The following is a 27527-nucleotide window of genomic DNA, read 5'->3' on the forward strand; positions in this document are numbered from 1 at the left end:
GAACTGCCGGAGATTGAAATGGCTCATAGGGTTGGTGCTCTTAAATCCTCGGATCAAAGTAAAAACAGGCATGCCGTTGTGCGCTTTCTTCATTTCAGAGACAAGGACCGTATTATTAAGCTTGCAAGAAAACAAAGGTTGTTCAAATTTCAAAGCTCTGAGATTCGTTTTTTCGGAGATTATCCACATGAAATTGTTCAGAAATGTTTTGGATTCGCAGCTGTAATGCATACGGCTTATCAAAGACAGTTACATCCATTTCTTCAATATCCAGCTAAATTAAGGCTTTTCGTCAGAAATGCTGGGGTTCGTTTTTTTGAGGATCCAGCCGAAGCATTGCGTTTTATTAATTCTCACCCTGAAGAGTCCGAAGCCTGAAGTTTAAATGATTTACAATTGTTTGATTGTCTCGTGACGTAAGGAGTGATGAGGTCGGAAGATTTGATGGGTATAGAAAGCCTTTGCCTTAAAATGTACTTTTGTCTCTGATATAGACTGGTTTAGATGGTTTTAACTTCAGAAGATTAATGTGGGAACTGTTGAAAGACTGTAGGTAACTTTGAGCCATCTAGAATTTTTTTCTGTTTGCAGCATTTAAATGAACTAATTGCTTTTTCGCTCTGTATGCTTTTGCTCAGAATTTTTAAGTAATTATTCGGGTTTCTTTATGTTTTAAAGATGGATTTAATAATTTAAAGATGGCGATTGTTTTTCTCCTGTGCAAATATTTCAAGAACTTTTTTTGGACTTTTTTTTTTCCTTATCTAATATTATGAAGGTTACTTTCAAAACTGAAGGTCATTTCTAATATCTCTTCTTTTCAACACAATTGTAATGAGCTATATGTCAACTGTCATGAGTTGCATATCCGGAAGAGGGAGACAGATTATTCTTTCCATCTTTACCTTTTATTCAGGCAGGTGGAGTTTATAATTGCTTCTTATGCATTCTTTGGGGCTTGCATCGATTGATAGTGACTTATTTCCAGGCTTTATAGGTTGGGTGAATTTTCTCCTTTTTTCTTTTCTCATTTTCTATCCCCATTATGGAATTCTGGAGCATATGCAAATTATTATTATTGTTGTTTATCTCCGCCATTCTCGATTACCTAATCCTGACATGTGTCTAATTACTTTCTCTAGATATAAAATCTCATGATGATATTTAAACAGTTGAATGTTTTAAGTTGGAATGTCCGTTGTTGGAATCATCCTATTAAGCGTAAGGAAACATTTAAAACTATTAACCGATTCCAACCTGATATAATTTTTGCACAAGAGATGCATATCAGGTTATGTGATAAAAATCAATTTTTTTAATTTTGGAAGGATCTGAAGTTTCATGCAAATTTTCAAAGTAAAATTAGAGGTGTTTCCATTTTTATTGATCCCAAAATTCCTTTCAATCAGGAGGATATTATATCTGATATCAATGGTAGAATTTTGATTGTTAAAGGAACAATTTGCAACAGGAAAATGGTTTTAGTTAATATATATGGACCAAATGCTGATGATCCCTCATTCTGTAAAGATGTTTTTGCTCTATTACCTGTTCTAAATGAATATATGTTATTAATGGGTGGTGATTTTAATACTTGTTTAAATCCTTTAATAGATAAGTCATCATCCAAACATCAACTTCCTAATCGCATTGCATCACTTATTAATTCCTTTTTAATTGATTATGTTTTAATTGAAGTTTAGAGACATATGCATCCTAGTGATAGAGAATATTCCTTTTTTTCACGTATAATAAATATTCGAGAATCGACTATTTTATAGTCTACCCTCGACTTCTATTTAATGTTCAGAAATGTGAATATAATGCAATTGTTATCTCTGATCACGCTCCCTTAAACTTAATATTTGATTTGAAAAATGTTACTTCTACAAGACCACCTTGGCGTTTTCCAGAACATCTGCTACAAAGCTCAGAATTTGTTGAGTTTATTGAAACTCAGATAAAAGAGTTTTTTCTCTTTAATAATACAGGAAACGCCTCGAAGTTAGTAATTTGGGAAACATTAAAAGCGTATTTACGTGGTCAGATTATTTCGTATTTAGCAAAGCTGAAGAAACAGACAAGAATAGAATTAGATAAAATTTCTAAACAAATAAAAGAGTTAGATAACATCAATGCTATTTCTCCAAATGTTGATTTCTATAAGAGTGAAATTACAATCACAATATAATTTATTATTAACTTATCCTATTGAAGGATATTTGTTTAAATTGAAAAGTCAGTTTAATATTTTTGGGGATAAAAATAATAGGCTCTTAGCTTCCCAATTAAGGGCAACTAGAGCTAAAAGACAAATTTTAAAGATTGGTAAAGATAAAAGATAAGTAATCATGAAGACATTAATAATTTTTTTAGGATTTTTATTCTGATCTTTATAAATCTCAATTTCTTGCAGACTCCTCCAAAATCCAGGCTTTTTTACATAAGATTAAATTTCCTCAAATTACTGTTGAAGATCAACAGATCCTTGATGCTCCAATTACTGAGCATGAAATTCAGAAAGCTGTGTTGTCAATGCAATCAGGTAAAGCTCCTGGATTCGATGGTTATTCGGTAGGATTTTACAAAAAATTTGAAAAATAACTTTCTCCATATCTTTTGGAAATATTTCATGAATCTTTTGAGAAGGGTAATTTAGCTCCTTTTTATGAAGCTTCTGTTTCCTTAATCCTTAAGAAAAATAAAGATCCTACTGAATGTTCATCACATAGACCTATTTTGCTATTAAATGCGGACGCAAAAATTCTTTCTAAGATAATGGCTAACCATTTGGAAACTGTTTTAACTAAAATCATCTCTACAGATGAAACAGGCTTTATTAAAGGCCGTTACTCATTCTCCAATGTTTGGAGATTGATGAACATTATATACTCATCACTATCCAAGATACCCCAATGTGTTATTTCTCTTGACACAGAAAAGGCATTTGACAGAGTTGAATGGACATATTTGTTTAATGTATTAGAAAAATTTGGCTTTGGTAATAATTTTAATGTGGATTCAAATGATCTATAAGAATGCTATTGCTACTGTTATTACTAATAATTTCAGGTCTCCTTTTTTTTCACTCTTATGAGATACTAGACAGGGATGTCCATTAAGTCCTTTATTATTTAATCTTGTACTAGAGCCTTTGGCTATAACACTCTGTGAAGCTAAAAATATTCATGGTATCTCTATAAATGGGACCACACATAAGATTTCTCTTTACGCAAATGATCTTTTGGTTTATATTTCGAACCCTGAAGAATCTATTCCTAATCTTTTGGAAACATTAAATGATTTTGGAAAATTTTCTGGATATAAACTCAAATAAAAGTGAATTGTTTCCATTAAATGCTCCTGTTTTTATATATAATGATATTCCATTTAGAATTGTGAATTCTTTTAAATATTTAGTTATTATCATTACTAAAAAATATAAAGATCTTTATAAAGCTAATGTAGTTCCATTAATGGACTCTATAAAACAATTATTTTCTAGATGAAACCCACTTACATTTTCTTTAATAGGTCGTATTCATGCCGTGAAAATGATGATTTTACCTAGATTTTTATATATTTTTCAAAATATACCTATCTTTTTAACAAAAAAAATTGATCAAATTGATTCTATTATTTCGTCCTTTATTTGGAATAATAAAAAGCTAAGAATTAATGAGTATCATTTACAAAAATCTAAAAAAGATGGTGGACTTGCACTACCTAATTTAAGATTGTATTATTGGGCTGTTAATATTCGACAATTATTTTTTTTTGCTATATTGGCTCGATACGAGCCAAAAACCAGCTTGGATTGATTTGGAATTAAAAGCTATCAAACAATTTAATTTAACCTCATTACTAGGAGCTCCATTACCTTTACAACATGCTAAAATTCCATATTTAAATCCCTACCCTGTTATTAAACAGTCCTTACGGATTTGGTTTCAGTTTCGTAACTCTTCTAATTTGAAACAATTTCAATTGTCTAGCTCGTTATATCAAAATTTTTTATTTAAACCATCAATAACCGATCCATTTTTCTCTTATGGAGACATAACGGGATGTGTTCTTTTGCAGATCTAGTTTGTGGTGGTTGATTGATGACTTTTGAAGAGTTAATTAGCAAATATTCTCTCTCTCAGACACATTTCCTACAATATTTTCAGGTTAGACATTTTTTACAAAAATACTTATCTAAGTTTGCATATAAGCAAGAATCTGATTTGTTGGATACTATTTTAAATATGAATCCTTTAGTGAGAGGTTCCATTGTTATAATTTATAATTTATTTTTACGACAAAAAGATAACCTCTCACTAAAGATTAAACAAGATTTGGAGAGAGAACTTAATATGACCTTTGTTAATAAAGATTGGTTGCGAGTTTTGAAAATGATTAATTCTTCTTCGATATGTGCCAATCACTGTTTAATTCAATTTAAAATCGTTCACCGTTTTTATTTAACAAAGGAAAGATTATCTAAAATATTTCCTAACATAGACAATTATTGTGATAGGTGTAAAACTGAAGTAGCCACTTTGTCACATATGTTCTGGTCATGTTCTTCATTTAAAATCTTTTTGGAAATCTTTATTTCCTACAATTTCTAACACTCTGAAAATTAACTTACAACCTAACACATTGACTGTCTTATTTGGAATAGTTCTGCATAATATTCAGAGTATTTCATCTTCAGACCAATATGTAATTGCATTTGTCACATTGTTGGCAAGAAGAGCTATTTTATTGAAATGGAAAGATACCTCTGTCCCTACATTAATTCAATGGTTTTCTCAAGTAATGTTATGTCTTAGCTTGAAAAAAATTAGAAGTAGAACTTTTGATCCTTGATTCGATTTGGAGAGAAGATGGGGCTCTTTTGCCAAATATTATCATTTAATTTGAATTAATTTATATGGTTTCCTTCCAATCTTATTTTATATAAATGTGAATTGGCGGTTGATGATTTTTCTTCTTTATTGATATAAATGATTGGAAGTTGTATTGCTCCGGGAATTGGTCCCTAATGGGTTTTTTTTCTCTCTTTTTTCTTCTTTTTTCCTTCTCTTTCTCTTGTAGTTACTGGTTTTTTTCTCTTTTAGTAGTTGGGGTTCTCTTTTTCCTTCTTTTCTTTATAAAAAATATTTTTTCCATTATCATATTATTCTTTTTTGCTATGTTTTTTTCTTCAGCTTTATTAACTGTATATATATATATATATATATATATATAAATTTGCTGTAATCTTGTACCATTTTAAAGCTGTAGAAGATTATGTATCAATAAAAAGATTTTTAAAATGAAAATGAGAATGTTTATTCCCCTCCATGGATGTTGCCTGACCTGCTGGTTCCTCCAGAGTTTTGTGCCTTTTGCTCTGGATTTCCAGCATCTGCAGAGTCTGTAGAAGGGTTTCTGCCCAAAACGTCGACAATACACTTTCCCATAGATGCTGCCTGGCCTGCTGAGTTCTTCCAGCATTTTGTGTGTGTTATCTGCAGAATCTGTTGTGTTGGATAGTTTTCTAGCTTGGCCTGTCTGTAAATACTTTTCTAGAGTAAATTCTACTTTGTGTTTGAGTCTCAGCCAAAGGGAGGACACAAGGGTTCCAGGCATAATCTGATCTCACAGGCGGCTCCTTTAAAGCATTCATAGATGAATGCTTGCATTTCTCCAAGAGAAATTAACTAACTAATTTCTCTTGACTAAGTATTTCATGACTTAATCTTAGCCTCAATATTAGTCAAGTATCAGCTAGTGAATTAAACTCAGATTAACCTACCCAAAAACAACTTTGTGCAAATTCTCATTAATCATGCTGTTTCCCTGTTTGTTGAGGAAAATTTCTGATATATGTTTTGTTTTAATTTTAGTGCTCTAGATAACTTTATATAATATCTTTAAAAGATTATTGGTTGATTAATTAAATCTTGGAAATGTTCCATAAAAGCATCAATATATTGCATCATTTCTATCTTTTAATGATCAAGATTCCCAATCTAAGATTTTTTTTGTACTAAGGTGATGTAAATTATGCCAGTAAATTATGAAATAAGTCCAGGACCAGCCTACCGGCTCAGGGTGTCTGACCCTCCAAGGGAGGAGTTGTAAAGTTTGATGGCCACAGGCAGGAATGACTTCTTATGATGCAGCACAGAGCGTCATAAGAAGTCATTCCTGCCTGTGGCCATCAAACTTTACAACTCCACCCTTGGAGGGTCAGACACCCTGAGCCGATAGGCTGGTCCTGGACTTATTTCATAATTTACATATTACTATTTAACTATTTATTACTATTTTTCTATTACTATTCTATTACTAGTTATTATTTCCATGACTATTACTATTTACTATTTACTAATAGTAATATTACTATTACTATTTATTATTTATGGTGCAACTGTAACGAAAACCATTTCGCCCCGGGATCAATAAAGTATGACCATGACGATGACTACTATTTAATTTCCACTATTAAAATGAACACGGATGGAATGCCTATATGTAACAAACATTGTCTTACGAACTTGCTCACTGCAGCTGGCCAAGAGGTTGCTTTGGACAATCCAGCCTCAAACATTCTTTCTCACTCTAAAGATACTTTTTCACTTGCTGGGTGTTTCCAGCATTTTTGTCAGATTACTTATATCAGCAGTACTTTATTTTTGAATATTTATTTCCAGCCATCCTGGTTATCATTAAATACTGTGATAATCAACAATATGTGGTTATTTTATAATTTTTCCATTTCAAGTAATTTTATTACGTGGCAGATAAACAACGAAAATATGAAGATTACATGACTTACGAAGTCATGAGGCACAAAGCTGTGCCGAACATGTCCCTACCTTAGAACTACCTGGGCTTTACCCATAGCCCTCTATTTTTCTAAGCTCCATGTGAGTAAGTCATGAGGCCAAGTTTAATGGAGCAGTTGGAGTGAGCCTGCCTGCCAATTTTGTTCTTGCAATTTTGAAAAGCCAATTATGTCAACTAACTAAATCAGGAAACTTGTCAAGGTATAAATTACTCAAATTAAAATATCATAGGAACATAGAAAACCTACAGCACAATACATGCCCTTTGGCCCACAAAGCTGTGCCGAACATGTCCTTACCTTAGAACTACGTGGGCTTTACCCATAGCCCTCTATTTTTCTAAGCTCCATGTTGCCATCCAGGAGTCTCTTAAAAGACCCTATCGTTTTCGCCTCCACCACCGTTGCCGGCAGCCCATTCCACGCACTCACCACTCTCTGCATTAAAAACTTACCCCTGAGATCTCCTCTGCACCACTTCCAAGCACCTTAAAATTATGCCCTCTCGTGCTAGCCATTTCAGCCCTTGGGAAAAGCCTCTGACTATCCACATGATCAATGCCTCTCATTATCCTGAACACCTCTATCAGGTCACCTCTCATCCTCCGTCGCTCCAAGGAGAAAAGGCCGAGTTCACTCAACCTGTTCTCATAAGGCATGCTCCCCAATCTAGGCAACATGCTTGTGAATCTCCTCTGCACCCTTCCTATGGTTTCCACATCCTTCCTGTAGTGAGGTGACCAGAATTGTGCATGGTAGTGAGGAGACCAGAATTGTGCACGGTAGTGAGGAGACCAGAATTGTGCATGATAGCTATATATCTGAATTTAATTTCATTAACGAGTATAATTGTTCTTAAGAAATCATTATATCACATCAAGACTACAGAACTGTTTTGTTTAGGGTATGGAGGGGTGCATGGAATCTGTTAGGGATTATTGGGGAATTATGAAATTATGTGAATATGTTAAATATTAATTCAAATGAGAAACAACCTTCAGTTCTTAATGTAAATTTTAAAAAGTAATGAGTTTAAAGTTAAAAGAAGACCTTTGGAAATAAATAATACTGTCAGTGGAGCACAGTAGGGGGCTAGCAAGTAAGAGATTTTGTTTGCAAAATGGAAGTGACCATGAGACATTCTCATGCATTAGCCAGAGGTTATATGTTAACTTTCCTGCCACAAACCAGGCAACTAGACTTAAAGGAAGTTTACAGACCAGACTGATATGATCACTTATCACATCAAATAGCTGATCTAACAATAATTGGGAGAGTTGTGTACTCAGAGTCACCGCTCACAACACTAATTTTGGGCATCTGCCTCTCTATCCTCAGAAGTTTTTAGACTATCTGTTAATTACTTTGTCCCAGCAAAGGTGTTTGTAACTATTGAAATTCTGTCAAATCACCTGCCTGTCACATTTGATCTTGAGGGTATAAAAAGGTGATGCATTTTGAATTTGGTGGACTCCACCAGGAGCTTCTCAAAGAAAATGTCCATTGTGAGGAATAAAACCCTTCATATCCACCATCTTCTCTCCGGTTTCTCCAGCGACTGAGTCACTGGGGGCTCATCCAGGATACGCTCACAATCCAGTTGCATGGTGAGCAAACTCAGCGCCCTAACAGGTTGAGTATTTTCAATCGTGACATCCAGTGCTTGGATCTGCTTGGGCCAATGACCATGGAATCACGAAGTATCAAGGAGTATGAAGGGCAGCTGGAGAGATAGATGTGAAAGTGTGCCTGTGTTTGTGTAAGGGACCAGCTACCAGACAGCTGGGTCTGTGAATAGTTTGGTATGTCAGGACTACCACAGTCGACCATTCAGGATTCCAGAGCATGTATACTCATTCAGTGGACAAAGATGTAAGTGTAGCGTAGCTACTGAGAACACTTTGGTAGAGTGGAAGATACAACTTGGAACGCCGGAGGGGTCAGGAAACCATATAGCAGTGCAGTGTTTGTAAATGTGTGTCTGACTGTGTGTGTGGAAAACCCTTAGTTTCAAAGCCCAAAACGGGCAAGAGTGCAGGAGTATTTAATGGTCAACATAAACAGGAATGCAGCATTATCAACATGATAGCAATGAGGAGAGATGTTGGAACTTTAAGATGTGAATCAACGACTTGGAGGAAGAGAGAGTAACTGGGAAATGATAATGTCAGTTGTTGAGAAGGCTGATAAACCCACCATGGACTATGCAGAGTGAAAATACTGGGCCAATGAGGAATACCTGAGATTGTACAGTCCAACAAGGGATGGTCCAGTCTTCCTGAAAATGTTCAAGGAAGGGCTGAGCTCAGCCAACCAGGAGGCTTTAGATTTGACGATAACTGTGCGATACACCTATTCCACAATAGTTTTATGGGCCAGGGAAATAGACTGAAAGAGAGAGGAGAGGGGTTGTAAGGAGGTTGTAGCAGATTTAGCTGCTGTGAAGATGCAGGGATCTTGCTGTGTTTACCACCAACCAGGACACCCAGCAAAAGAAATAGATGGTTTGTTACAGCTGTGGCCCCTCACACCATGGTCAGAGGCAATGTTGCAAGAAGAAAAGAAGATGTGACGGTCTCCCATCATGGCAGGCAGAAACCAGAGCAGAATCTTCTCTACCCACACTGACTGCTGACCAGACTATAGAACTAGCGAACTAGCAAAGACAGAATCCAAGTCAGACAAACAGCTTTTGGCAGCCCCTATTGCCTGTACTGGTCACCCACAGGTGTCAGCAATGTGATATTTTAGTGGACACGGAAGCTTCAGTGTCCCTCCCCATGACTGGAAACCTAATTTATCTTACAGGAGCGGTGGGGGGAGGGGCAGAAACAGGTCAGAAAAAGTGAGCCTCAGGTCCTTGAAATGGAACACACTTCCCAGTGATTTTCTGGGTGTGCCAGAAAAATGGGGATACAGTCTTGGAGATTGTACAGGACAGATTACCTGTACAAGTCAGGGTCAGCAAATGTAGAATTCACAGATCTCATAACATGGCCACGGCAGCCCTGATGAACAGAGACTGGAGACAGGATGGTGACGATTAGAATAGAAAAACCATATAAACCCACACATACATACAATATTCCAGGCCACAGAGGAAGCAAGCGTCTGAGCTACAAGTTGTCATAGAAGAATCAGACTCAGAATCCGGTTTATTATCACCGGCATGTGTCGTGAAAATCAGTAACTTAGCAGCAGCAGTACAATGCAATACATAATATAGAAGAATAAATAAATAAATTACAGTATATTTATATTGAATAGATTAAAAATTGTGCAAAAACAGAAATAATATATATTTTAAAAGTGAGGTAGTGTCCAAGCGTTCAATTTCCATTTAGAAATTGGATGGCGGAGGGGAAGAAGCTGTTCCTGAATCGCTGAGTGTGTGCCTTCAGGCTTCTGTACCTCCTACCTGATGGTAACAGTGAGAAAAGGGCACGTCCTGGGTGCTGGAGGTCCTTAATAATGGATGCAGCCTTTCTGAGACACCGCTCCCTAAAGATGTCCTGGATACTTTGTAGGCTAGTGCCTAAGATGGAGCAGACTAAATTTACAACCCTCTGCAGCTTCTTTCGGTCCTGTGCAGTAGCTATCCGCACCACCACCCCACCCCCATACCAGACAGAGATGCAGCCTGTCAGAATTCTCTCTACAGTACCTCTATAGAAGTTTTTGAGTATTTTGTTGACATACCAAATCTCTTCAAACTCCTTATAAAGCATAGCTGCAGTCTTACCTTCTTTATAACTACATTGATATGTTGGGACCAAGTTAGGTCCTCAGAGATCTTGACACCCAAGAACTTGAAACTGCTCCCTCTCTCCACTTCTGATCTCTCTATGAGGACTGGTATGCGTTCCTTCATCTTACCCTTCCTGAGGTCCACAATCAGCTCTTTCGTCTTACTGATGTTAAGTGCAAGGTTGTTGCTGCATCACCACCAGAATGAGTTTGTCTAAGGTAGGTCTCATCTCCCAAGACAGTAAGGTAAACAGTTCATATATCAGAATTCTATAGATCAGAGATTTGAATTTGAGAAAGCTCAGAAGATGTTGGAATTTTGGTTGATATGAGGGTAGTTGAATGTTTGCTTGTCCATGACCAATATTTTTCAGCACGTTATGTGAATAGATCAGATATTTATTCAAACATGAACCACTCTTCAGTTTTTAATATAAATGGCAAACAATAGTTACAAGAAAACATTTGCAAATAAAAAATACTCTATGTGGCACAGGCTGGCCCACAGGAGACATTCTTATGCATTAGCCAGATGTTATATGTTCATTGGCATACATCAAACCAGGCAATGATGGGTTTAAGTAATTTGCACCATTGTAAGCCGGTTCAAAGAAGCTTACAGACCAGATTGATATTATCATTTAGTACATCAAATAGCTGATCTATCAATAGCTGGGTGATTTGTATACGCAGAGAGTCAGTTCTCACAACACTAATCTTGAACGCCTGACTCTCTGTCCTCAGAAGTGTTTATACTATCTGTTAATTGTTTATTTATTTATTTAACAATGCAGCGTGAAGTAGGACCAACCGGTACCTCAAGCCATTGCGCCCCAGCAACCCACAACCCTGATTAACCCTAACCAATACCGGGACAATTTACAATGACCAGTTAACCTGCCTGGTATAACTGTGGGAGGAAACCAGAGCACCCAGGGAAAACCCACGCATTCCACGGGGAGGACATACTGAGTGTCCTTACAGAATGACACCGGCATTGAACTCCGGACTCTGGAATAGCATTGCGCTAACTGCTGTTACTGTGGTGCCAAGCAAAGGTGTCTGAACAATGAGAGGTGCCTGCCTTTTTGTCCCAGCTAAAGTGTTTGAATATTTAGAACTACCTGCCTCTGTAGAATTGTCAACCCAAAATATTGACCTTCATATCCACCAGCTTCTCCAGTGACTTAGTCACAGTCACAACTTGATCCTTTCCTTGAATTTGAGAAGCCAAACTACTTCTGCTCCTGTTCCTTCATAGTTGGGTTACTGATACTTTTCCCCTACCCTTTGTTTAGATTATGTAGATGAGCATTGAGATTTGGTATTCCACCAAATACTCCTGAAAATGTCTACCGATGTAGAGTGAAGAGCATTCTGAGTGTTTGCATCACAGCCTGTTATGGAGTCTCCAATGCACAGGATGGCAGGAGCTGCAGAGGGTTATAGACTCAGTGGGCTCTACCATGGGAATGACATTCCTCACCATCGAGGAAATCCTCAAGAGGCAGTGCCTCAAGAAGGTGGCATCCACATTGAGGACTCTCCCCATTTGGTACATACCCTCTTCTTATTACTACCTTCAGGGAGGGGATACAGGACTCAGAAAGAGCTTCTTCCTCGCTACCATGAACAATACACAAATACTATCTTACTATTGTTTTATTTGCACTTTTTTTTGGTAATTTATCATTATTTCAAATCTTTTTCAAACCAACAAGTTTCACATCACAAGACTGTGACAATAAATTGGTTCTGATTCTGAAGTTTGTTATGGTTCAAACTACAATTACAACCCAGTTCAAGAATTCACCATATTTATCTTTACACAATCGTTATTCTACCTTACTTTACAGCTGTTTCACTGAACATAGGTGAGAGCCTGTAGAGAAAGCACAGGAAACTCAGGAGCATTTCATTCGAAAGCAGCAGAGTTCTGCCGTTTGAGACACCTTTACTATTATCAAGCTCTTAAGGAAATACATCAATTTAAGTAATGTTTCACTTAACCGTGGTAATCATGGGCATGGGTGGATTAGAAATACGATCACCGTTGTAATATAAGAAATCAAGAGGCCAGTTAGTGCACAGTAAGAACCCACAACTGTACTGCACTCTTCTGTTTTTATCGATACTGGTTTATTGAGAACAATTGACTAGGAGATATCCCTCCCAATATACAGAATCATTTAAAGTGTTACCCATCCCCGGTCCAAATGTATCGTTAGAAATTTTCAGAGTTGATAAGTATATAGAAGTCATAGGTGTGGCTACACTTAACATGTCAGAAAAATATGCGGATTAAGATCCAAGTTTTAATCATTAAATGCTAAAGGCAAAACATTAACCGCACTGCCTTTTGAGGTAATAGACACATCAGCAGGACTGCCTGAGGTCATGTGAGCTGTTGTCTTGTGGTGAGTGAGCGTGAGAATTAAAAAGTGAGTGGGGCTAGTCGGGACATTCTGCAGGCTTGAGATCGTGAGAGTCAATGTCTTGTGGTGAGTGAGCGTGAGATTTATAAGACCATAAGACATGGGAATAGAATTCGGCCATTCAGCCCATGGAGCCTGGTCTTCCATCTCATCATGGCTGACTTATTCATCCACAGAGTCTGTTTTCCTAACCAATAAGTCCTCTATTACTACAACTCGCCTCTTCTTTCCTCTTCTGAACCACAGAGCCAGAGTCAGTGCCAGAGACCTGACTGCTGTGGCTTTCCTCTGTTAGGTCATCTCTCCCAACAGTATCCAAAGTGACATACCTGTTGCTGAGGGGAATGACCACAGGGTATTCTGCTCTATCTCCTTTCACCCTCCTGACAGTCATCCAGGTAACTGTGTCCTGCACCTTGGGTGTAACTGCCTCCCTGTATGTCCTGTCTAACAGCACCCCGCCCTCCCAGTCTCCCAAATGATCCACAGTTCTTGCAGTTCCAGCTCCAACTCCTTAACACAGTTTGTTAAAAGCTGTGCTGGGATGCACTTCTTGCAGTTGTAGTTGTCAGGGACACTGGAGGTCTCCTGCCCTTCCCATATCCTTAAAGAAGAGCATTTCAGTATCCTGCCTGGCATCCCCACTGCTCTAACTGTGCAATAAGAAAGAAATAAATAATAAATAATTCTTTAAAAATATCCTTCAGCCTATGCCTCTCTTCACCAAAGCCTCAACACCCGACTCCAACACTGCCCCACTCACATAATGGTCACTTCTACAACGGCTGCTCCACCTAAACACAACTTCTTTTTATTGATCTTTGCCAAGCACCTAATTATGTGCAATCCAACGTCTCCTCGGGAACTGTGGTGTGCAATTGACTGCGCCGCTCACTTCTTTTAAACTCTCTCCCTTCGTACACTCTGGTGCCTCCTCAGGACTGTGGAGTGCAAAAAGAGCCGACTGTCCCACTCACTTGTTTTAAACTCTCTCTCTATCCCTCTACACAATCTGGTGTCTCCTTTGGACTGTAGTATACAAAAATTAGCAGTCACAGTTAAAATAAATGCTAGTTGCTCAAGTCAGAGGTAAGAAGAAATTTCTTTACTTGGAGTGAGTGAAATTGGGAACAATCTTCCCTGGTTTGATCTGATTCTATGGTGGAGCAGTTATGAGGACTGAAATGATCGATCCTGCTTCGATTCCTTATATGGAGAAGAAGATGGTGGTGCGACAGCAGCGCACATGGCCTCTCCGGTGATGAATATCTGTTATCTGTCAAGTAGGGGACATTGCACAATTCTGATTTGATGGAGACGGACGTGAGAGTACGGAGGAATATCTGGAAAACTTCTGAAATGCCCGCTTCACTGCCGCTGCTACTGTGTGGTAGCCGGAATCTCCAGAGCAGAAGGCCCCGAAATCCTCGGCTTTGCTTGTTTCAGCGGCCGGGGCGAGGTCGAAGCTGCTCGGCAGAGGATGGTGCTTGGGAGGCTGTATTGGAGGGGCTGGTCGGAGGCTCGAAGTTTTCGGACGGATGGACTCAATGTCGACTGTGGTCAGCTGCTTCCAAGGCATCGGCAATTTGACGGTGCCTGGAGGTTTATGGCAGGGAGTTTCTCCCTTTTGCTGCCTGCTATCGGGGACTCTGGAGTCGATCGACTCGGGGACTCTTGCAACTTTTTTTTACCATGCCCATGATTTGTTCTTCATCAAATTATGGTATTGCTTTGCACTGCTGTAACTATATGCTATAATTATGTGGATCTGTCAGTGTTAGTCTCTTGATTTGTCCTATTTTCTGTGATATTACTCCAGAGAATCATATGAAGCCTATAGATGGGGTAAATGTGAGCAGGCTTTTTCCGGCTGAGGATAGTGAGATTAGAACTAGAGGTCATAGGTTGAGGGTGAACGGTTGAATATTTAATGGGCAACACTTAACAGAAAATTGGATAAGTACATGGATGGGGCATGTATGGAACTGCAGTCCAGGTGCAGGCTGATGGGGCGAAGCAGAATAACAGTTTGACGTTTACCAGACAGAAGGGCCTGTTTCGGAGCCGCAGAGCTCCCTGACCTTATCACTCATCTGGTGGAATCCCAACACGACCGCATGCAAACTTCACAGGGACTGCACTGGAGGTCTGGATCACTGGAAATATGAGTCTGCAGCACTTGCTGCTGCAGCTTGGTGCCACAACCCACAGTTTGTGGTCATTTGGCCGATCATGGCTATGCTGACTCCAAGGCATGTATTCCTATGTCCCATTCCACCTCTTCTCATTTCCCTCTACCTGGGCAATAAGAAGAGAAAAGACTAAATATGAAGGTAAACTCGCTAACAATAGAAAACAGGATACCAAATAAGACCATAAGACCCTAGGATATAGGAGCAGAATTAGGCCACTTGGCCCATCGAGTCTGCTCCGCTATTTCATCATGGCTGATCCAACTTTCCTCTCAGCCCCAATCTCCCATCTTCCTCTTGCATTCCTTCATGCCCTGACCAATCAAAAATCTATCAACCTCCGCCTTAAATATACATAAAGAATTGGCCTCCACAGCTACTTGTGGCAATGAATTCCACAGATTCACTACTCACTGGCTAAAGAAATTCCTCCTCATCTCCGTTCTAAAAGGACACCCCACTATTTTGAGGCTGTGTCCTCTGGTCTTAGACACTCCCACCATAGGAAGCATCCTCTCCACATCCACTCTATCAAGGCCTTTCACCATTCGATTGGTTTCAATGAGGTCACCCCTCATTCTTCTGAATCCCAGTGAATACAGGCCCAGAGTCATCAAACACTTTTCATATGACAAGCCATTTAATCCTGGAATCATTTTTGTGAACGACCTTTGAACCTCCTAGTGATTCTTGAAAGATTATTACCAATGCCTCCACAATCTCTTCAGCCACCTCATTCAGGACCCTGGGGAGTACAGCATCTGGTCCAGGTGACTTATCGACCTTCAAACCTTTCAGATTCCCAAGAACCTGCTCTCTAATAATGGTAACTTCATACACTTCATGACCTCTGACACCTGGAACTTCCATCATACTGCTAGTGTCTTCCACAGTGAAGTCTGATGTAAAATACTTATTCAGTTCATCTGCCATTTCCCTGTCCCCCATTACTACCTCTGGGACATCATTTTCCAGCAGTCTGATATCCACTCTCACTTCTCTTACACTTTATGTATCTGAAGAAGCTTTTGGTATTCTCTTTAATAATATTGGCCAGCTTACTTTTGTATTCCATCTTATCCTTCTTAATGACTTTTTTTTAGTTGCCTTCTGTTGGTTTTTAAAAGCTTTCCAATCTTCTAACTGCCCACTAATTTTTGCTCATATTATATGCCCTCTCTTTGGCTTTTATGTTGGCTTTAACTTCTGTTATTAGCCACGGTGTGTTATCCTTCCTTTAGAATACTTTATCCTCTTTGCGCTGCATATATCCTGTGCCTTCCAACTTGCTTACAAAAGTTTCAGCCATTGCTACTCTGCCATCATCCCTGCCAGTGTTCTTTTCCAATCAATACTGGCCATCTCCTCTCTCATGCATCTGTAATTTCCTTTACTCCACTGTAATACTAATACATCTTAAGCTTCTCCTTCTCAAATTTCAAGGTGAATTTGATTATATTATGATCATTTCTCCAAAGGATTCTTTTACCTGAACCTCTCTAATCAATTTGGTTTCACTGCACAACACCCAATCGAGAAGAGCTGATCCTCTAGTGGGCTCAACCATGAACTGTTTCTAAAATGCCATCTCATAGGCATTCTAGAAAATTCCTCTTGAAATCCCACACCAACCTAATATTCCCAATCTACAGGCATATTGAAATCCTCCATGACTATTGTAACATTGCCCTTTAGGCCTACATTTTCTATCTCCCTTTGTAACTTATACACCATATCCTTACTACTGTTCAGGGATCTGTATATAACTCCTATCAGGGTTCTTTTACCCCTGCAGTTACTTAGTTCTACCCACAACGATTCAACACCTTCTAACCCTATGTCACCTCTTTCTACTGATAGAATTTCATTTTTTATTAACAAAATCTTTAGGTTCTTCAGCATAAACATCACTAAGGATCTCACGTGGTCTACACAAACTGGTTGTGTGGTAAAAAGGGCACAACAATGCCTCTTTCACCTCAGACAGTTGAGGAAGTTTGGTGTGGGCTCCCAAAGCCCAAGAACTTTCTACAGGGGAATAATTGAGAGCATCCTGACTGGCTGCATCACTGCCTGGTATGGAAACTGTACTTACCTCAATCACAGGACTCCGCAGAGAGTGGTGCCGACAGCCGAGCACATCTGTAGTTGTGAACCTCCCACTATTCAGGACATTTACAGAGACGGGTGTGTAAAAAAGGTCCCAAAGGACCATTGGGGAACCGAGTCACCCCAACCACAATCTGTTCCAACTGCTACCATCTGGGAAACAGTACCGCAGCATAAAATCCAGGACCAACAGGCTCCGGGACAGCTTCTTCCACCAGGCCATCAGACTGATTAATTCATGCTGATACAATTGTATTTCTATGTTATATTGACTGTCCTGTTGTACATACTATTTATTACAAATTACTATAAATTGCAAATGGCACATTTAGATGGAGACGTACCGTAACATAAAGATTTTTAGTCCTCATGTATATGAAGGATGCAAGTAATAAATCAATTCAATTTAATTCAAAGCCACGCCATCCCCTCTGCCTTCCTGCCTGTCCTTTCGATACAATGTGTATCTTTGGACATTAAACTTCTAGCTATAATCTCCTTTCAGCCTTGATTCAGTGATTCCTACAACATCACACTTAATAATCTGTAACTGTGCTACAGTCGACCTTATTCCATATACTGCGAACATTCAAATATAACACTTTTAGTCCTGTATTCACCTTTTTGATTTTGTCCACCTTTTACATTGCTGCTCATCCAATTGACTACAATTTTGCCCCATCATCAGCCTCTCCTTGCTAGGAGTCTCACTACACATTGCCTCTGTTTGTAAATCAACTACCTCATCTTCAGCACTATCACTCCAATTCCCATGCCCCTGCCAAATTAGTTTAAACCCAGCTGAACAACTCTAGGCAACTTGTCCACAAGGACATCGGACCCCCTTGGGTTCAGGTGTAACCCATCCCTTTTGTACAGGTCATATTTCCCCAGAAGAGGACCACTGTCCCCTGCACCATTTCCTCAGCCACGCATTCACTTGCCAAAGCATCCTATTCTTGCCCTCAATGGCACATGACATGGGCAGCAATCCAGAGAGGTCCTGTTCCTCAGCTTTCTACCTAGCTCCATAAAATCTCTCTTCAGGACCTCTTCACCTTGTCTACCTATGCCATCGGTGCCAAAGTGTACCAAGACTTCTGTGTGGTCACCCATGCCCTTGAGGATGCCATGGACTGTTCCAAGACATCCCTGATCCTGGCACCAGGGAGGCAACGTACCATCCACGTGTCTTGATCTGCTACTTCTCCAGGGCAGAGAAGTAGCAGATGAAATATAGTGTAGAGAAGTGTATTATTATGCACTTCGATAGAAGGAGTAAAGACAGACTACTTTCTAAACAGAATGAAAATTCAGAAATCAGAGATGCAATGGGATTTAGGAGTCCTTGTGCAGGATTCTCTGAAGGTTAACTTGCAGGTGGTATTGGTGGTAAGGAAGGCAAATGCAACATTAGCCTTAATTTTCAGAGGACTAGAATATAAAAGCATGGATGTAATACTGAGATTTTATAAGGTATTGGTCAGAAGGCATTTGAAGTATCGCTGCCAATTTTGGGCCCCTTTTCTAAGAAAGGATGTGCTGACATTGGAGAGGGTCCAGAGAATGTTCACAAGAATGACCCAGGGAATAAGAAGGTTAATGTATGAGGAGCATTTGATGATCCTGAGCCTGTACTTGCTGGAGATTAGAAGAATGGGAGGGGATCTCATTGAAATCTATTGAATATTGAAAGGTCTAGATAGAGTAGATATGGAGAAGATGTTTCCTGCAGTGGGGCAGTCTAGGACTAGAGGGCACAGACTCAGAATTGAAGAATATCCATTTAGAACAGAGATGAAGAAGAATTTCTTATGCTGGTAAATCTGTGGTATTCATGGCCACAGGTAGCTCTGGAGGCCAGATCATTGGGTATATTTAAAGCAGAGGTCGATAACTTCTTGATTAATAAGGGTGTCACTGATTATGGGGAGAAGGCAGAAGAAAGAGGTTGAGAGGGAAAATAAATCTGCCATAAGTGAACGACAGAGCAGATTTGTTGGGACTGATGGCCTAATTCTGCTCCTAAATCTTATGGTTTTCTGGTCTTATCTCCTCTCACAGATAGCCCTCAACTTCTTGCAAACTCAGTGCAGATATTGCTTGAGGTCAGTATTGAACATAGATTCTAACAACTGTGAGGTAGCAGAATAAGCTGCATACTAATTAACATTTTTGATTGGAGGGATTAATATACAAATTAATTTTTTCATGACAGGATTATGAAGCAAAGCATAGAAATATGTTGAAAAAGTATTCACCTTCAGAAGGAATCTAAAGGTGGGGCTGGTCATCGGAACTCATTTCAGTTTAGTATTAACATGTTTATACTTATTTACAATTCTGTATGATTGCTTCAATTCCATATTTGCTGCATATGACAAAACATAAATCTAAAAATTAAACGTTTGAACTCAGTAATGACACTTATGAAAATGCCCTAATAACATGAAAGTGGGCACTCACAAAGTGACATCAAGCCTAACCATTTCAGTGGGAATTTACATTTATAGAATCATGGAGTACAACGGCAAAGAAGCATGCCCTTCAGCCCATCTACTCTGGGTCAACTGTTATTCTACATAGTCCCATCAGTCCATACCTGGACCATTGCCCTCCATAACTCTCCCATCCATGTACTTATCCAAACTTCTCTTAAATGTTGCAATCAAACTGCATTCACCACTTCTGCTGGCAGCTTGTTCCATACTTGAATCACCCTCTAAATGAAAAACTTCCCCTTCAGGTTCTCTTTCAATATTTCACCTTTAACCTATGGCTTCTATTTCTCATCTCTCTAAAACTGAGTGTAAAAAGGCTGCTTGCATTAAACATATTTGTACCCCTCAGAATTTTGTCTCCTTCCCTCTATAGGATGCTCAAAGCAGCTGCACAGGTTGACTCTGTCGTTAAGAAGGCATAAGGTGTATTGGCCTTCATTAATTGTGGAATTGAATTTAGGAGCTGAGAAATAATGTTGCAGCTATATCGGACCCTGGTCAGACCCCACTTGGAGTACCGTGCTCAGTTCTGGTCGCCTCAGTACAGGAAGGATGTGGAAGCCATAGAAAGGGTGCAAAGAAGATTTACAAGGATGTTGCCTGGATTAGGGAGCATGCCTTATGAAAACAGGTTGAGTGAACTCGGCCTTTTCTCCTTGGAGCAACGGAGGATGAGAGGTGACCTGATAGAGGTGTATAAGATGATGAGAGGTATTGATCATGTGGATAGTCAGAGGCTTTTTCCCAGGGCTGAAATAGTTGCCACAAGAGGACACAGGTTTGAGGTGCTGGTGAGTAGGTACAGGGGAGATGTCAGGGTAAGTTTTTTACTCAGAGAGTGGTGAGTGGTGAATGGGCTGCTGGCAACGGTGGTGGAGGTGGATACAATAGGGTCTTTTAAGAGACTTTTGGATAGGTACATGGAGCTTAGGAACATAGAGGGCTATGTGGAAGCCTAGTAATTTCTAAGGTAGGGTCATGTTTGGCACAACTTTGTGGGCCGAAGGGCCTGTATTGTGCTGTAGGTTTTCTCTGTTTCTATTTAATCTCCCCTCATTCTCCTACACTCCAGGGAATAAAGTCCAAACCTACTCAGCCTTTCCCTATAAACTCAGGTCCTCAAGTCTCAGCAACATCCTTGTAAATTCTCTCCGTACTCCTTCAATCTTATTGATATTTTTCCTGTAAATAGGTGATCAGCATTGCAAACAATACTCCAAATTAGGCTTCATCAATGTCTTATACAATGTCAAAATAGCATCCCAACACAGGTACTCAATAGGAAATCCAATTTGACTAAAGCTCCCTCTATTACTCTACCCCTGCCAAATTAACCACAGCTCTTATGTCCACCAAAAGTTCTGAATGGTCCTGCTCATTTATTAAATTCGGCGGGCTGCAATCAGCGCAAGACGTCATTGTTTAATGACACATCGCCAAGTTTCAAAAGAGATCAGGTGCTTTTTCAGTGGGCTGCAGTCAGGGCTGGGCCAATATGAAGAAGGGAGGAGTAAGGCAAGCCAGGCTGAGTGGGCCGGGTTTTGGCTGAACAAGCTTGGGCAAGCACAGGTCTAAGTTTCTACCAAGTATTTTTTATCTGTTAGTGCACTGAAAAAGAGTCCAAAGTTAGTGGTATGTTTTTTTGTATTAGATGCATGAACTATAGGAGATCTCCAGTCTCCCTGATAACTGCATCTTCACAAAGTGCACCAGCTCCTTAGAGACTGTGCTAAGAAACAGGAGCTACAGCTGGATGACATTTGGCTCACACAGGAAAATAAGTAGGTGGTCTTTTGGAGCTACAAGGAGGTAGTCACCCCTAAGTTTCAGGAGGTAGATACCTGGCTGACTGTTAGGAGAGAGGAAGGGAAGAGGCAGCCAGTGCAGAGCACTCCAGTGGGGGCTCCCCTCAATAATAGGTACACTGCTTTGAAATCTGTTGGGGAAAGGTGCAACGACAAGGCCTCTGGCACTAAGTCTAGCTCTGTGGCTTAGTGCAGGGAGCGAGGCTTCAGATTTCTGGATCATTGGGATCTCTTCTGGGGAAGGAATAACCTGTATAAAAAGGACGAGGTACACTTGAACCTGAGGGGGAGCAATTTCCTGCAGACAGGTACACTAGAGCTGTTGGGTTTATACTAATTAGGCAGGGAATGGGAATGGGTGTGACAGGGCTGAGAATGGAGTAGTCGGTAAACAACTTTATGCAGTGTGTAATCAAACTGTGAGGGAGGGCAGATGATAGGGCAAAACTGCAGTCAATGGAATAAGTTAAAGTGAAACATGGGTCAAAATCAGAAAGTGTGATGAATACGAGACTGAGGGTGTTATGTTTGAATGCACACAGTATGTGGAATAAGATGGATAATATTGTGGAGCAGATGGAGATTAGCTGGTATGATGCTGTGGGCATCGCTGAGTGGTGGCTGGAAGAAAATCATTGTTGGGAGCTTAACGTCCAAAGATACAAGTTATATCAAAAGTACAGGCAGATAGGCAGAGGGGATGGTGTGCTATTTTAGTAGAAAACAAAATCAAATCCTTAGAAAGAGGTGACATAGGATCAGAAAATATAGAAACATAGAAAATAGGTTGGTTTCTGAGAGCTATTGAGACACTGCCTAAGAGAAAGAAGGACTGTATAGCAGGTATAGGAAGGAAGGCGCAAATGCCGTACTTGAGGAGTACAAGAAATGCAAGAGAAAAGAAGGAAATCGGGGGCTAAAACAAGGCATGAGGTTGCTCCAGCAGACAAGGTGAAGGAGAATCCTAAGGGTTTCCACAGATACACTAAGAGCAAAAGCATTGCAAGGGACAGAGTTGTTCCTCTGGAAGATCAGATTGGTAATCTATTTGTAGAGCTCAAAGGAGATGGAGGAGATCTTAAATAGATATTTTGCATCTTTATTTACTCAGGAGATGGACGCAGGGTCGATAGATGTAAAGCAATGTAGCAGCGAGGCCATGGACCATATACAGATTACAGAGAAGGAAGTGCTTGCTAACTTAAGGCAGATGAGGGTGGATACATTCCCTGGGCCAGACAATGCATAGCCTCGGACCCTGTGGGAGAGTAATACAGAAATTGCAGGGGCTCTAGCAGAGATATTTTGAACATTCCAAGACATGGGTGAGGTGCTGGAGGATTGGAGCATATGTAATTTTGTTCCATTGTTTAAGTAAGTCTCAAAGAATAAACCACAAAATTATAGGCCAGTGAGCCTGACATCACTAGTGGGGAAGTATTGGAGGTATTCTAAGGGATTGGATACATAAGTCTTTGGATAGACAGGTACTGATTAGGAATAGTTAACATGGCTTTGAGTGTGGAAAGTTCTGTCTAACCAAACTTATGGAGACTTTTGAAGAAGTTACCAGGAAAGCAGATGAAGACAAGACAATGGATGTTGCGTACATGGATTTTAGCAAGACCTTTGACAAGGTCCTGCATGGAAGGTTACTCGAGATTCAGTCACTTGGCATTCAAGATGAGGTATAGATAGTATTAAACACTGGTATCACAGAAGAAACCAGAGAGTAGTTGTAGATGGTTGCCTCTCTGACTGGAGTCCTGTGACTAGTGGAGTACCGCAAGACATCAGTGCTGGATCCTTTGTTGTTTGTCATGTATATCAATGATCTGGATGATAATGTGCTAAACTGAATTAGCAAATTTGCAGATGAGTCCAAGACTGGGGGTGTAATGGACAGCGAGAAAGACTATCAAAGTTTGCAGTGGAATCTGGACCAGCTGGAAAAATGAGCGGAAAAATGGGCTGGAATTTAATGCAGACAATTGTGATGTGTTACTCTTTGGTAGGACCAATGAGGTTAAGTCTTACAGAATGAACAGTAAGGCACTGAGGAGTACAGTAGAACAAAGGAATCTGGAAATACAGGTCCATAATTCATTGAAAGTGGCACCACAGGTAGATAGGGTCGTAAAGAAAGCCTTTGACTTCAGAAATCAAATATTGAGTACAGGAGACGGGATGCCAAATTGAAGTTGCATAATATGGTGAGATCTAATTTGGAGTATTGTGTGCAGTTTTGATCACCTACCTACAGGAATGATGTCAGTGAGGTTAAAAGAACACAAGGGGAAACTTCTCCACTCAGAGATTTGTTAGCTGCCAGCACAAGTCATGCATGAGAGTTCGATTTCGATGTTTAAGAGAAGTTTGGTATGTGGATGGTAGGGGTAAGGGTATGAAGGGCCTTGATCTCACTGCAGGTCAATGGGAGTAGCCAGTTCAAATGGTTCAACACAGACTAGATGGGCTGGAGGGATGCTATCTGTGCTGTACTTTTCTATGTTGCTATGACTCTAGTGTAATCGCTTCATTTTCACTCCCGGCTGTTTGTGGCATCTCCAAGCTTGAATGCTTGAAACCACAGTGAGAAAAACAATTCCAAATTGTGTTTTTTTTTAATTACTCGTCAACTATCAGTGACAAAAATCAGTCCTTTTTGAACACAAACACACAGTGACACTTTTTAAAAATTCTTCAGTCAAAGTGTGTTTAACGGCCGCATGACATGCACTTGACTGACATTAGTTAGGAAATGTTCAGCAACAGATTCTTACCCTAATTAAGCGGTATAGTGTCTCTAGTAAACGAAGGGAATGCTGGCTATTTTCTTGATTCCTTTGTGTTCTTTAAGGTTGAAAGCGTACGGAGAAAATTTACTAGGATACTGCCAGGACTGGAAGACCAGAGTTGTAGGGAAAGGTTCAATAAGTTAAGTCTTTATTCTCTAGTACATAGAAGATTAAGGGGAGATTTGATAGAGATATACAAAATTATGATGGGTATAGATTGGATAAATGCAAGCACGCTTTTCCCACTGAGGTTGGCTGAAACTACAACTGGAGGTCATGGGTTAAGGGTGAAAAGTGAAATGTTTAAGTGGAGCATGAGGGGAATCTTCTTCACTCAGATGGTTGTGAGTGTGTGGAACAAGCTGCCAGCGCAAGTGGTGGAAATGGGGTCAATTTCAACAATGAAGAGATAGGTACATATGAGAGGGGTATGGAGGGCTATGGTCTCAGTGCAGTTTGATGGGACTAGACAGATTAACGGTTTGGATCAGACTACATGAACCAAAGAAATCACTTCTGCGTTTCTGTGCTGTAGTCTTCTATGACTCTATAATTCTATGAAACACAACAGCCAAGAGAATCATTTACCCCACTTCCATTCTGTAAAACTATGTGAGAATTTTGTGAAATCATCTTCCATTCTTCTAAACTTTAGACAATAGAAGTCCAGTTTGCTTATCTCTCAGAGTGAAATCACCTGTTATACAGGTAATCAATGTGATAAATCTTTGCAGCAACCCTCTGTTGCAAATATGTCCTACCACAGGCAAGGAGACCACACCTCTACACAGTTTTCCAGTTATCAAGGCTGCACATTACAAGTATTCAAACCCTCTTGCAGTTCGGGTGCTGCAAAGATAGGTCAGCTGCATTTGTGGCTGAAGGACTGATGCAGGGGAAGCGATTCAGAGATTCTTGGACCATTGGAAGTGGTAGATGGTACAAGTGAGAGGGATTGCACTTGAACGAGAGAGGAACTAATATCCTTACAGAGAAGCCTGCCTGGTGCTACACTGGAGGATTTAAACTGGATTTGCACAGGGGTGGGACTCTGAGCAGAAGCAATTTAAAGGTTAAAGTAGTAACCCTGCAAGAGCAACTGGAGGGCATAGTAAAGGGAGGAAAGAAATACTGGGGTAAACTGCATTATTTCAATGCTCAGTGGTCAACAGGTAACGCAGAGTGCAAATTGGATGTGGGGACAGGGGTGTTTTTATTATAATAGAAATATGGCTGAGTGAAGGGAAGGACTGACCGCTCAGTGCTCCAGGATACAGATGCCACAGGCATCGTAGAGCTACAAGCAAGTGAGGAGGGGGTGTGGCCTTTTTAATAAAAAGAGGATGTAACAGCAACACTTAGAAATGATATTCTAAAGATTGCTCAGTGAGGTCAAATGGGTAGGATATAGAAACAGGAAGGGGAGTGTCACTCTCATGGGCCTGTATTATAAATCCCTGAATTATCATCAGGAAGTGAGAAACATATGTGTAGAGACATTCCTCATAATTCTAAGAATAACAGGGTTACATAATTAGGATATTTTAATTCCCTCTGCATTGACTGGGTTACCAAGGGTGTTAAGGGACTGGGTAATGTGGAACACGTGAAATGTCTCGGAAGGTCTCCTGTGTTAATATATAGAAGAACTGACTTAGGAAGATGCAATACTAGACCTTCTCTTGGGGAAAGAGGCAGGGGAAGTAACAGAGGAGGCAGAGTGAGATAATAGCAATATGTTCCTATTAGAATGAAAATTAAACTTGGCAAGTCTTGGCAAAACTTGGCAAGGGAAAACTGGCCAACAAGGGTTACTGGGGCTCTACTTAAGAAAAAGAAAAAATATACTGCCTTTAGGAGGTTGAAGATAAGTGAATTACTTGATGATATTAAAAAGATAAAATTCTTTCAACTCTTATGAGAGAGAATAAACAGATAAGCAAAGAGGAAATGAGATGGATCTGGCAGATAAGGTTAAGGTAAAGCCCAAGGAATTCTATAGATATAGAGTCATAAAGTCATAGAGCATGACAGCACAAAAACAGGCCTTTTGGCCCATCTGGTCCACGCTGAACTATTTATCTGCCTAGTTCCAATGACCTGCAACCAGACCATAGCCCTCCCATCTAGGTAGCCATCGAAATTTCTTTAAATTTCTGTTGAAATCGAAAGCAAATCCAGCACTTCCACTTGCAGCTTGTTCCACGCTATCACCACCCTCTGGGTGATGAAATTCCCCCTCATGTTTCCCTTAACATTTCACCTTTCACCCTTATTCCACTATCCTAATTCTATTATCTCCCTGCCTCAGTGAAAAAGGCCAGCTTTTAATTATACTATTTATACCACACATGGTTTTGTATAGCTCTATCAAATCTCCCCTCATTCTTCTACACTCTTAGGAGTAAAGTCCTAACCTGTTCAACCTTTCTCTGTAACCCAGTCTTGGAAACGTCCTTGTAAAATTTATTTTCAGTCCATCAATCTTATTGACATCTTTCCTGTAGGTAGATGACCAAAACTGCATACTGCACACACTGCTCCAAATTAAGCCTCACCAACATCATAAACAACTTCAACATAACATCCCAATTCTTGTACTCAATATATTGATATATGAAAACCAATGTGTCAAATGCTTACTTTACAACCCTATCAAACTGTGACACCATTTTCAAGGAATTATGGATCTGTATTCCCAGATCCCTCTCTTCTACAATGCACCTCAGTGCGTTACCATTCACTGTGTTTGTCCTACCCTGCTTTATCCTCCAAAAGTGCTAAGTCTCACACTTGTCTGCATTAAATTCCTTCCGACATTTTTCAACCCATTTTTCAGCTGGTCCAGATCCTGCTGCAAGCTTTGATAGTTTTGGTCACTATCCACTACCTGCTAATCTTGATGTTATTTTCAAAATGCTGGTCCATTTTACCAAATTATCATCCAGGTCATTGACATAGGTGACAAACAGCAACAGAACCAATACCGATCCCTGTGGCACACCGCTAATCACAGGCCTCCAGTCAGAGAGACAGCCATCTGCTACCACTCTCTGGCTTCTGCCATGAAGCCAATATCTAAGCCAATGAGGCAGTTGTTCTATTTTTATTAAAGTT

At 39.8% G+C, this 27527-nt stretch overlaps 1 protein-coding gene across 4 annotated transcripts in view; it reads left to right on the forward strand.

Moving 5' to 3' along the window:
• Positions 1-27527, forward strand: part of LOC134342860 (protein-glutamine gamma-glutamyltransferase 2-like) — a 113798-nt gene that overhangs the window by 23803 nt on the left and 62468 nt on the right. Inside the window, exons 2-3 of one of the 4 annotated variants that reach the window (XM_063041504.1) lie at positions 2417-2545; positions 4084-4172. The exons of 1 other annotated variant lie outside the window; for it this stretch is intronic. The gene's annotated coding sequence lies outside the window, so the exon portion shown is untranslated. Of the gene's footprint in view, positions 1-2416; positions 2546-3554; positions 4173-19571; positions 19587-27527 lie in introns of those variants that run through there. 2 more of the 4 variants (XM_063041506.1, XM_063041503.1) reach the window with 2 other exon arrangements.

The sequence above is a fragment of the Mobula hypostoma genome, chromosome 2, assembly GCF_963921235.1.
Source record: "Mobula hypostoma chromosome 2, sMobHyp1.1, whole genome shotgun sequence".
Lineage (NCBI taxonomy): Eukaryota > Metazoa > Chordata > Chondrichthyes > Myliobatiformes > Myliobatidae > Mobula > Mobula hypostoma.